The sequence below is a fragment of the Barbus barbus genome (genome assembly GCF_936440315.1).
Source record: "Barbus barbus genome assembly, chromosome: 19".
NCBI lineage: Eukaryota > Metazoa > Chordata > Actinopteri > Cypriniformes > Cyprinidae > Barbus > Barbus barbus.
The window spans coordinates 3,932,174-3,942,634 of NC_136747.1; positions in this window are offsets into that span (position 1 = coordinate 3,932,174).

Consider the following 10,461-nt stretch of genomic DNA (forward strand, 5'->3'; position numbering starts at 1 on the left):
AGTTGTTGTGGTAACATTTTGAGAACATTGTAAAAAAACAAATAATTTTGAACAAACATTCTATTAATGTAACTGGATGAACGTTTGTTCATAACTTTGAGAAAACCTTGCTAGAACGTTAGCCAAAGTTCCAAGAACATTTCATGTTAGCTGGATCTCTCGCATGTATTAGCACAAACCTTTTTCTACTGTGTTCAGTTTTCTCTTTCAGATCAAGTAATGTCAGCTTAACTAATGTCAACAGTTTGAAGAGGACCTTGCTGAGAAAGCTAGATTATGTAAACATGTTTTTAGCTGTAGTAGTTACCTGAATAACAACTTATCCAGCATGTACAACAATGTAAAGTATGTATCTAATCTAAGACATCCTGATGCTGAAGTCTTTCGTGGTAACATGTGAGTTGTTGATCCACATATTTAATTGAGTTTCGACTAAGGTATGGGATGATAGGTTGAGCTAGCAGATTTGAACTTCCTCCTGTTTGGCTGGTTAACACATGTACACACATCAGCCTACTTTATCTCCAGTGCACGCTGCATTGTGTACAAAGATCTCTCCACACCCCATCTGTTTATCAGCTCAGGGGGCGGAGCCTCTCCCTTGTTGCTTCAGGTAACCAGGATCAGGCCATGTTTTTGCCAGACTGCTTGAGCATGTGTGTCCATGTGTTTGTGTTTTTTGAATGTTTATAGCTGTTGTGTGAATGACTCGGCATAGGCTGTAGAATCACACTCTGCTGTTACCTTGCCACAGTAAATGTGTGTGCGCATGTGGTTATTTTGCAATTAGGGGAACGAAAAGGAAAGAAACACAAGACAAGGGAATGAGGAGCAAGGGGGAGGGGTGACTTTCTGCATGCCTGTGTCTCATGGTGTTAAAGTCATGTTTTGCTTCACTAGCTCCATTTGGCGGTCGTTGACCCCCCCAATGAGTCTACCTTCCTAAGACCGTTGACCATTGAAACTCCTGACTATCCATTACTTAGTGATGATTATGCAGTTCCTTGGGACATTTCACTCAAAAATGAAAATATGATTTACTCACCTCCATTTGGACTCTCCATACGGAGAATAATAAAAACACAAAAGTAGTCCATATGGCTTGAGCACTATATTACTGTATAATACAACCTGAATTCTGGAAATGTTGGGATGTGGTTTTTAAATTTGAATAAAATGAAAACTAAAAGACTTTCAAATAACATGAGCCAATATTTTATTCACAATAGAACATAGAGAACATAACAAACGTTTAAATGGGGAAATGTTACACTTTTATCCACTAAATGAGCTCATTTCAAATTTGATGCCTGCTACAGGTCCTAAAAAAGTTGGTACGGGGGCAACAAAGGGCTGAAAAAGCAAGACATTTTGAAAATATTCAGCTGGGAGAACATCTAGCAACTAATTATGTTAATTGACATCAGGTCTGTAACATGGTTACCTATAAAAAATATATCTTATAGCTAGGCAGACTCTCTCAGAAGTAAAGATGGGCAGAGGCTCTCCAATCTGTGAAAGATTGCGCAAAAAGATTGTGGAATACTTTTAAAACAACGTTTCTCAGCATCAAATTGCAAAGGCTTTGCAAATCTCACCATCTACAGTGCATAACATCATCAAAAGGCCTTGTGTATTTCAGAAGGACAATGCAAAACCACATTCTGCAGCTATTAAAACAGCATGGCTTCGTAGTAGAAGAGTCCGGGTGCTGAATTGGGCTGCCTGCAGTCCAGATCTTTCAGCTATAGAGAACATTTGGTGCATCATTAAACAAAAAATACTTCAAAGATGACCACAAACTCTTCAGCAGCTGGAAACCTATACCAGGCAAGAATGGGACCAACAGTTCCAACACTAAAACTCCAGAAGCTCATAACCTCGATGCCCAGACATCTTCAAACTGTTTTGAAAAGAAGAGGAGATGCTACACCATGGTAAACATGCCCCCGTCCCAACTATTTTGAGGCCTTTAGCAGGCATCAAATTTGAAATGAGCTAATTTTGTGCGTAAAAGTGTAAAATTTCTCAGTGTAAACATTTGTTGTTATCTATGTTCTATTGTGAATAAAATATTGGCGCATATGATTTGAAATTATTTTAGTTTTCATTTTATTCAAATTTAAAAAATGTCCCAACATTTCCAGAATTTGGGTTGTATTAATGTATAACAACACGTATGTAGTTCATTGGGACAGTTCAACCAAAAATGAAAATATTATTTTCTCATCTCAAGAACAATAAAAAACACAAAAGTAGTCCATATGGCTTGAGCACTACATTACACTACAAGTCTTCTGGAACAGACCCAAATTTAAGCTGTTACATTCTTACAATACTTCCGCTTTTCACAGATATTCAAATTTGGCAATAAGAAATATGTGGTTTGACATCAGTGAAACAAAATAACATTGTTTCTTCTAACCAATCATGATACAACCAATTTGATACATAGAAGTGCAACTGAAATTTGAGAACTACAGTGATTGAGAACAATATCAATCATCATGATTTTTAGGTAGCTTATTGCAATTTTTTTTTTCTTTTGTGTACCAATAAAAATATTGTGGGTCGAATGACATGATGATGAGTAAATGATGACAGAATTTCATTTGTGGGTGAACTATCCCTTTAATAACAAATAGCTTAAGACTTAACATGGCCATGTGAGCTTACTGAGCTCATCAAAATACTCATCTGAGAGCAATTCCAACCACAATAACAAAATAGCACTCTAAACACCACTTCAATATCACATAACCACCCATTCTACAGAGTGATTTGTATGACAACAAACGCTCATCTACAACGTCAACCCACACAATCTAAGTTTGGTTGGCTTTGGTTGAGTTCGGTTGGGTTTGAAAACGCTCACAGATGTTGTGGTTGCCCATGCATAGGGCGATGCACATACGTTCAGAATATAAATTGTGCAGCCTTAAAGATAAAAAATGACCCTACTTACTATCTTTATTTTGTGTTACTTTTCATTAATATTATTTTTGCCAATAATTAATCAGTGCACTTTATTCCAAAAAGAAATAAGTTTTTGTTTTCGCAATCTTCCACAAAAATTCAATTACTTTTTTGACCTTTAGATTTTGGCTGAGAGTAAATACTTGATATTATGCTTTTGTTGTAGGTTTGTTAATGTTCATCATTCTAGTTTCTTCAAATGTGTTCTGGTTTCTGAGTTCTCATGAGGTGTCTGATTGGGAAATACAGGTGAAAAGTCACGTGAATGACAATGGCATGATGGGCTGATTGCATTGTCAATGTGATAATGTCCACTTGTGGTGTTCTCAAGCCATCTTTAATTCAACTTAAATTGGCCAAACTAGTGGAAATAGATGAACTAATTACTAAGTAAACAATTCACACGTCACTTTGGTCTAAATGACTGTGAAATGATTTCAAATATGATATAATCTGTAAGTGAGCCAGTTTTCAGTAAAATTATATCAACACCTCCATGTTGACAACTGCAGAATATTTATTAACTAATGGTTTGAAAACAAAATTAATGGTTGCTTGTTAAAACCAAGATGAAATGTGAATTTAAGGACAAAAAGGAATCAATCCAAAATATCTGGATTAGTTCAAACGTTGGTGTGCAAGAAACAAACACACTGAGGGAACTAATTTCTCATCTTTGAAGACACACCACATGAAGAACGTAGATGTTCTACTAAAGAACTAGAGATCAAAATGTCCTTTACAGAATGTGAAATAGTTCAAGGCCCAGACAACACAGGAAATCATATCTTCAAAGCTGTTTTTCTGAGCTTTGCCGATATGCTGGTCTCCTTCATGCATTTCTTCTAAGTACGCTAGATGTGTCTCCTCGCCTCAGAGCAGGTTCTCGTATCTCTCCCCAGGATCCCATTAGCTATTCATAGCACTCAAGGAATGTGGTTTCCCCACCCCATGATTTGTTTGCTTTTTTTCTCCTTTCTCTCCACCCTGGCTCATGCTTTGTTTGTGCATGTGTGTGTGTGTGTGTGTGTGTGTGTCCTATGTGCTGGGCAAGACCGGCTCTTGTCCTGAATCTACATCTGGCATTCAGTGTTCATGTAGGTCAGAGGCTGGTTATGACACAGCGCTCAGTGAAGCGAGCTGGACTCTGCTCAGAGAGAGTTCAGTTGCAAAACCTTTCATGAAACATTACACAATACACATTTTACTGTAGAGCGCTACATTACGCTCATTTAGAGGTTTTAGTAGCAAACAGTAAATTGATGTGGCATAATGTTTATTATTGTAAAATAAATATATATATATTTCAACTTGTCCCTTTATTGTTTTCATTAACAAAACAAGAACATGTTATGGTGAGACTTTTTCAATGGTTGTACATTTGGATTTAAAGCAGAAGTGTGAAGCTTGTGATTTTATAAAAACATTCACTCTTGTGCTAAAACCTGTGCTGGTCATTTTCATGGCTATTTTAGGGGCTGTTTAAACAATGACATTTTCAACTAAAAAAGGAATACTTTTATGTGTTTTGCCCATTCATTTACATGACATGGCATTTTGGGGGCCTGAAAACACAAACTTCAAAATGGCTTTCAAAGTGCAGATTTTGATCATACCGTTATAGTCTTCGTCTAAACAACAAAATCTCAAATTTGCGAAAACTGTGACATCATGCGCATGCACATTATGTGTTCCGTCGGTATGTGCATAGTGTTTCTTTACAAAAAATAGCATCGCCAACTACTGGCCTGTCATACATAATACAGTGTTTTTAGTAATTTCTGTGTGAACGGGAATTGTTTTGACAACATTGTTGTCTGTTTTAGTACATCGTTGTCATGTAAATGCACCCTTAGTTAATATGCATTTTGTTTACATCTTTGTCTAGACTATTAAAACAGGGAGTATTCAACAGTTACCATTTTAAGTGCTTTAACTTGAATAAGATTCTCTTTAAACTGTCGCCATGATAGTAGATGAGCTTAAAGTAAAAAAATAGCAATAGAAGAAGAGTGCCTACTCATTTACATTATCACCGCTATAGTATCCATTTACAGTGCTGAGAATGCAGAGGATATTTAGCTTGCCATAAACAATGTCCTAAACAAACAGTGTCCTAACCAGAGTCCAAACAATGTTTCTCTGAATGTGAAAGCGCTGCGCAGCGTGACACAATTCATCACACAACGTGACACAATCAGAAGATACCAGATATCTTGTGTATAGTTATGAGGAGTGGGATTTTGAACCTATGAGATTTCACTGTGGGTGTGGCTACCCAGCATGATGATATGGAAAAAGAAACCAGCAATCAACAACATGTCCAGTTGCTCATTGAGGTGATTAGTGGTTAGGACAAAAAATATATATATAATGAAAGGGGTCATATGATGCGATTTCAAGTTTTCCTTTCTCTTTGGAGTGTTACAAGCCGTTCTTGCATAGATGAGATCCCTGAAGTTGCAAAGAGTTGCAAAGTCTCAAACCCAAAGAGATATTCTTTATAAAAGTTAAGACTCTGCCACGCCCCCCTAAAACGGCTCATTCACACACACCCCCACATGTCTGCATCACGATGTGGAAATATTTGCGTAATGCCGCCCAAATGTTCACGCAAAGAAAGAAGTCGTGGTTTCAGTAACCGCAGTAGTGTTGATGCAGCCATGTCAATTAGACTCAATTAGACAAAAGCACTTTATTTGGCCTTCCGAAAGTAGATGCAATTAGAAATTTTTGGTTAAGATTTGTTTACAACATCAACCCAAATGTTCAAATTTGTGCAATTTATGGACGACAGTTTCATGAACCTAGGCGAGTACAAGGCTGGCTGTGCACAAAGGCTATTTCTTAAAAAAAAAAAGGGTCAATTCTGACTTTAACAATCTGGCACTTCTGAATCAGTGACTCTAAGTATGGTTTCGTTATTAGTTCAAGTATTTGCTATTGACTGTTTAAATGCGGAGTTTTGCGCATAACGCGTCGTGTGTGTGTGTGTGAGGGGAACAGGGTTACATCACAGCGGAGTGTACAGCCCGTCAGAAATCATCTTAACCACGGCTTGTGTACTGCAAATACATACGAGCATCATCACTGTGTCTGTCACGCAACTCTGTTCCCCTTTTGGGCTTGAACTGATAAAACTAACTTGAAAGCTGAAGCTCGTGATTATGGTAAGGGGCGTTTCATTTCCGATGCGTGCTTGTGGTGTTCGGCCAATCACAATGCACTGGGTCAGTTGGCTAATTAAAGCAGACTGCACTTGTTGGAAGGAGGGGCTTTGTAGAAAACGACGCGTTTGAGAGAGGCGGGACATAGAGGAACTACATGTACAGTATTTGAAAAATGTTTTTTTTGTTGTTTTTTTACATTAAAGCATGTCAACATATTCTGTTACACCAAATACACAAAATAATGATCTTTAAAATAGCATCATATCACCCCATCATTAAAAAAAAAATACATTGCAAAACTTGGTAAATTGAAATTGTTACCTTAAAGCCCAAAGTATACTTCAACATTTTTTTTTCTCAAAATCTTGATTTAAAAGAAGTTGCTGACTTTTGAAAAGAAGGTTGCAACTTTATTGTTGTAGACAGTATATTGTGATCTTGAAGGTGTGATAAGTTTCAGTGACAGCCAATGTAACTCAAAGACATCTGCACTGCAACAGAACGATGTGTGACAGATGTCAATTAAATGGTTTGTGCCTGACCAGTGAAATAGTGAGCATAGTACAGATTTTCTCGTGAGAAGGACGAGATCAACACGTGTTATGCTGAAATGACAAGAAAATCACGATCATGGGAAAAGAACAAAAATGCTCATGAGGGAAGGCACTATGGGCCCATGTCTTATTATAAAAACTTCCTCTTTTGTATTGCTCAACTGAAGTTACACGACATGTTACATGTTTTTATGCTCGAGTAAACCCTGAATACAAATATACATTTTTGTAAAAGTGAAACTAGCTTCCAGAAAACAGTTGCACAGATAAGAAGACTTTAAGTTCTTATCTAAGATGCACATGGCGAATACTGTGGTTTTGTGTTTTGTATTAATTTCATATTATTCCTACATCCGTCATGGGAAACAGTATATATTCCCCCAATAAAGTAAATGAAATGAACTGCTGTCGGTCACATGCATATTCAGAGAGAGAAGTGCGCTGGGTGCAGACAGTGACCGAGCACGTGCAACATGTTCCTGCTGGGCGAGATAGACAGATAAAGACAGCAACACGTGAGGAGGAGTGGGGGATGTGGAGGTGAGCAGCGACTGACAGCGAGTGTGAAAGCAGGCACGGTAAACCAGCCAAAGACACACAAGATGGCCAAGAAACAAGTTGTGGCTTGGGACTTTATATCCGGTTGTACCGCAAACAAACAGCACAAACTTGTATGTTTCTGCACACCTGCTACTTTTTGGTTTTGCTCCTCCCCATCAGCTCGCTTTTACAGTTTCCCTCAGTTGTACTGAGAGAAAGCCGTTAGGCCACTGCTTTTCTTCTCTTCTTTTCCTCCAACCTCCCCCTCTCCTCAACCATAGCATCAGGTCCTTCCATCCAGCCAACACGCACACACACACACACACACACCATTATGGTGCTACATGCCAGGCAACCTGATATGTCCTTTCTCAGAAGAGCCCTCGATGACTCTGAGCACTGCTGCTGTCTCACATTCAACACAAACACATCTGTAAAACACCACAGCTTGCACTAATATTACGGCCTGACCATAGCAAATAAACCTTATGTAAATCATTCCATGTCTCTTTTTGTTGCTTGGCTAAACTCCACTTACAGAAAATGACCAGTGCTGGGCAGATTACTACGAATTGTAGTCTCTTACTGATTCCAAATGACTTGACAAAAGGTAACGTAATCCATTACATTACACATTTTTGGTAATGTAATCAGATTACTTTTTTGATTACTTGTAACCTAACTATTTTTTTTCACATTGATTTAAATAAAAGAAAATCAATAAATGGTAATATTTTACCATATTGATATAAAAATACAAAAAGAGTGACAATATTTTCCATTTGTTGTTTTTTAATGATATGAAGTGCATTAAACATTATGTCACGGTTTCCTAAACTGGTGTTCTCAAAGTAAGTGCAGGGGGTTTGTGACATAACAACAATCAAAATAAAAAGTGTACTAAAAAAAAGATTAAATATTTTATATGTTTACCTGCATGGCATGTGACCATTAACCAATGTCAGAGAACCTGCAACTGTGTTATTAACTTAGTACCTAATATGAGGGGCTAACGTAGTATTAAGTAATATTAAGTAATAATGTGAAGTAATATTAAGTAATGTCAAGTAATTTTCAGTGATCAGATCACGTGTTGTCACATTGTTGTTTCCACCTGTGTTTCAAATGCATCTCCTGTCTTACTTCATGCTCTATGTCACTTTTACTGGAGCAAAGCGTGCGGCACACAGATACTATTAAATTAATAAACCTATGTTACATGGACTATGTGTCAGGATTGTGGACTGTTTTGTGTGTGTTTTACTCCCCATGTGTTCCCTGTGACCCAGTTTCTCCCTCATGTTGATTGTTAATTTGATTCCAGGTGTGTCTCCTTAGTTCCCCAATTATCCTGTCTATAAAAGCCCCAGTCCTTTCAGTTAGTGTTTGTCAGTCCTTGAATGTCTTCCCTGCGTGTGTTCTATGTCTCCAGTGCCATTAAAGACTGTTACTTGAATCTCTGTGTTCCTGGTGAAGTGTGACGCTATGAGTGAGAGGGAAAGCAAGTCCTTGAAATACTTGTTAAAAGATCAGCATATGTTGTGTTTTGTGATGGGATACTGGTGTGCCAATATCCCACCAGACTTCTTGACCAACTCAGCCAGCAAGGCTTCTTTGGTAAACCATCTTCACCAGAAAGATTATGCCTGTTGATTAGAATTAGTTTAGAACTTATTTGTTTATTTTTCTGGTGAAATAAATGGCTTTGATCCACCAGTTAGACCAGTACTAACCAGCACAGAAATTCATGCTGAGGTGAGCAGATTTCTTCACAACTTTGAGATGAATAAAACAGTGAGTCAGTATTTTGCTGTCATCCCATGGATCCATTCCAGAGTTTTGAGGGTTGACATACAACACAAATTCCGGAAATGTTGAGAAGTTTTTTTAAATTTGAATAAAATTAAAGCTAAAAGAATTTCAAAATCACATGAGCCAATATTGTATTCACAATAGAACATAGATAACATAACACATGTTTAAACTGAGAAATTTTAAAATTTTACGCACAAAATGCGCTCATTTCAAATTTGATGCCTGCTACAGATCTAAAAATAGTTGGGACGGGGGCATGTTTACCATGCTGTAGCATCTCCTCTTCTTTTCAAAACAGTTTGAAGACATCTGGGCATCGAGGTTATGAGTTTCTGGAGTTTTGGTGTTGGAATTTGGTCTCATTCTTGCCTGATATAGGTTTCCAGCTGCTGAAGAGTTTGTGGTCATCTTTGACGTATTTTTTGTTTAATGATGCGCCAAATGTTCTCTATAGGTGAAAGATCTGGACTGCAGGCAGGCCAATTCAGCACCCGGACTCTTCTACTACGAAGCCATGCTTTTGTAATAGCTGCAGTATGTGGTTTGCATTGTCCTGCTGAAATAAACAAGGCCTTCCCTGGAATAGACGTTGTCTGGAGGGGAGCATATGTTGCTCTAAAACCTTATATACCTTTCAGTATTCACAGTGCCTTCCAAAACATGCAAGCTGCCCATACCGTATGCACTTATGCACCCCCATACCATCAGAGATGCTGGCTTTTGAACTGAATGCTGAAAACATGCTGGAAGGTCTCCCTCCTCTTTAGCCCGGAGTTCACGGCAATGTTCTCCCAGCTAAATCTTTTCAAAAATTTCTATCAAATTTGAAATGAGCTCATTTAGTGGATAAAAGTGTAAAAATTCTCCGTTTAAACATTTATGTTCCATATGTTCTATTGTGAATAAATATTGGCTCATGTGATTTGAAAGTCTTTTATTTTATTAAAATAAAAAATAAAAAAACGTCCCGACATTTCCGGAATTTGGGTTGTAGACACAAATAACCGTTGGACAGCTCTGAATTGAATCCCCACATTGTTATCCACTAACTATAGTAATTAAAATTAGATGTGAACAGGGTTCACTTTAGGCATTCTACTAATTATAAGCAACTCTGGTCCTCCAACACACATTCTACTGAATATAAGGAACTTTGCAATTACAAGTCAACTTATTCTACTGACCTTAAACTTAACCTAGCTGGTTTGAGCTGGTCGTTAATTGTTCATGAGCTGGTTTAAGCTGGTCCTGAGCTTTTTATAACCTGGTTATGACCTGGTCCTCAGCAGGAGCTAGTTGCTTAGGACCAGCACATGACCAGTTTAAACCAGCTAAAACCAGCTGCCATGCTTCAAAACAAACCTAACCAGCATATGCTGTTTTATTTATTTATTTGTTTATTTATT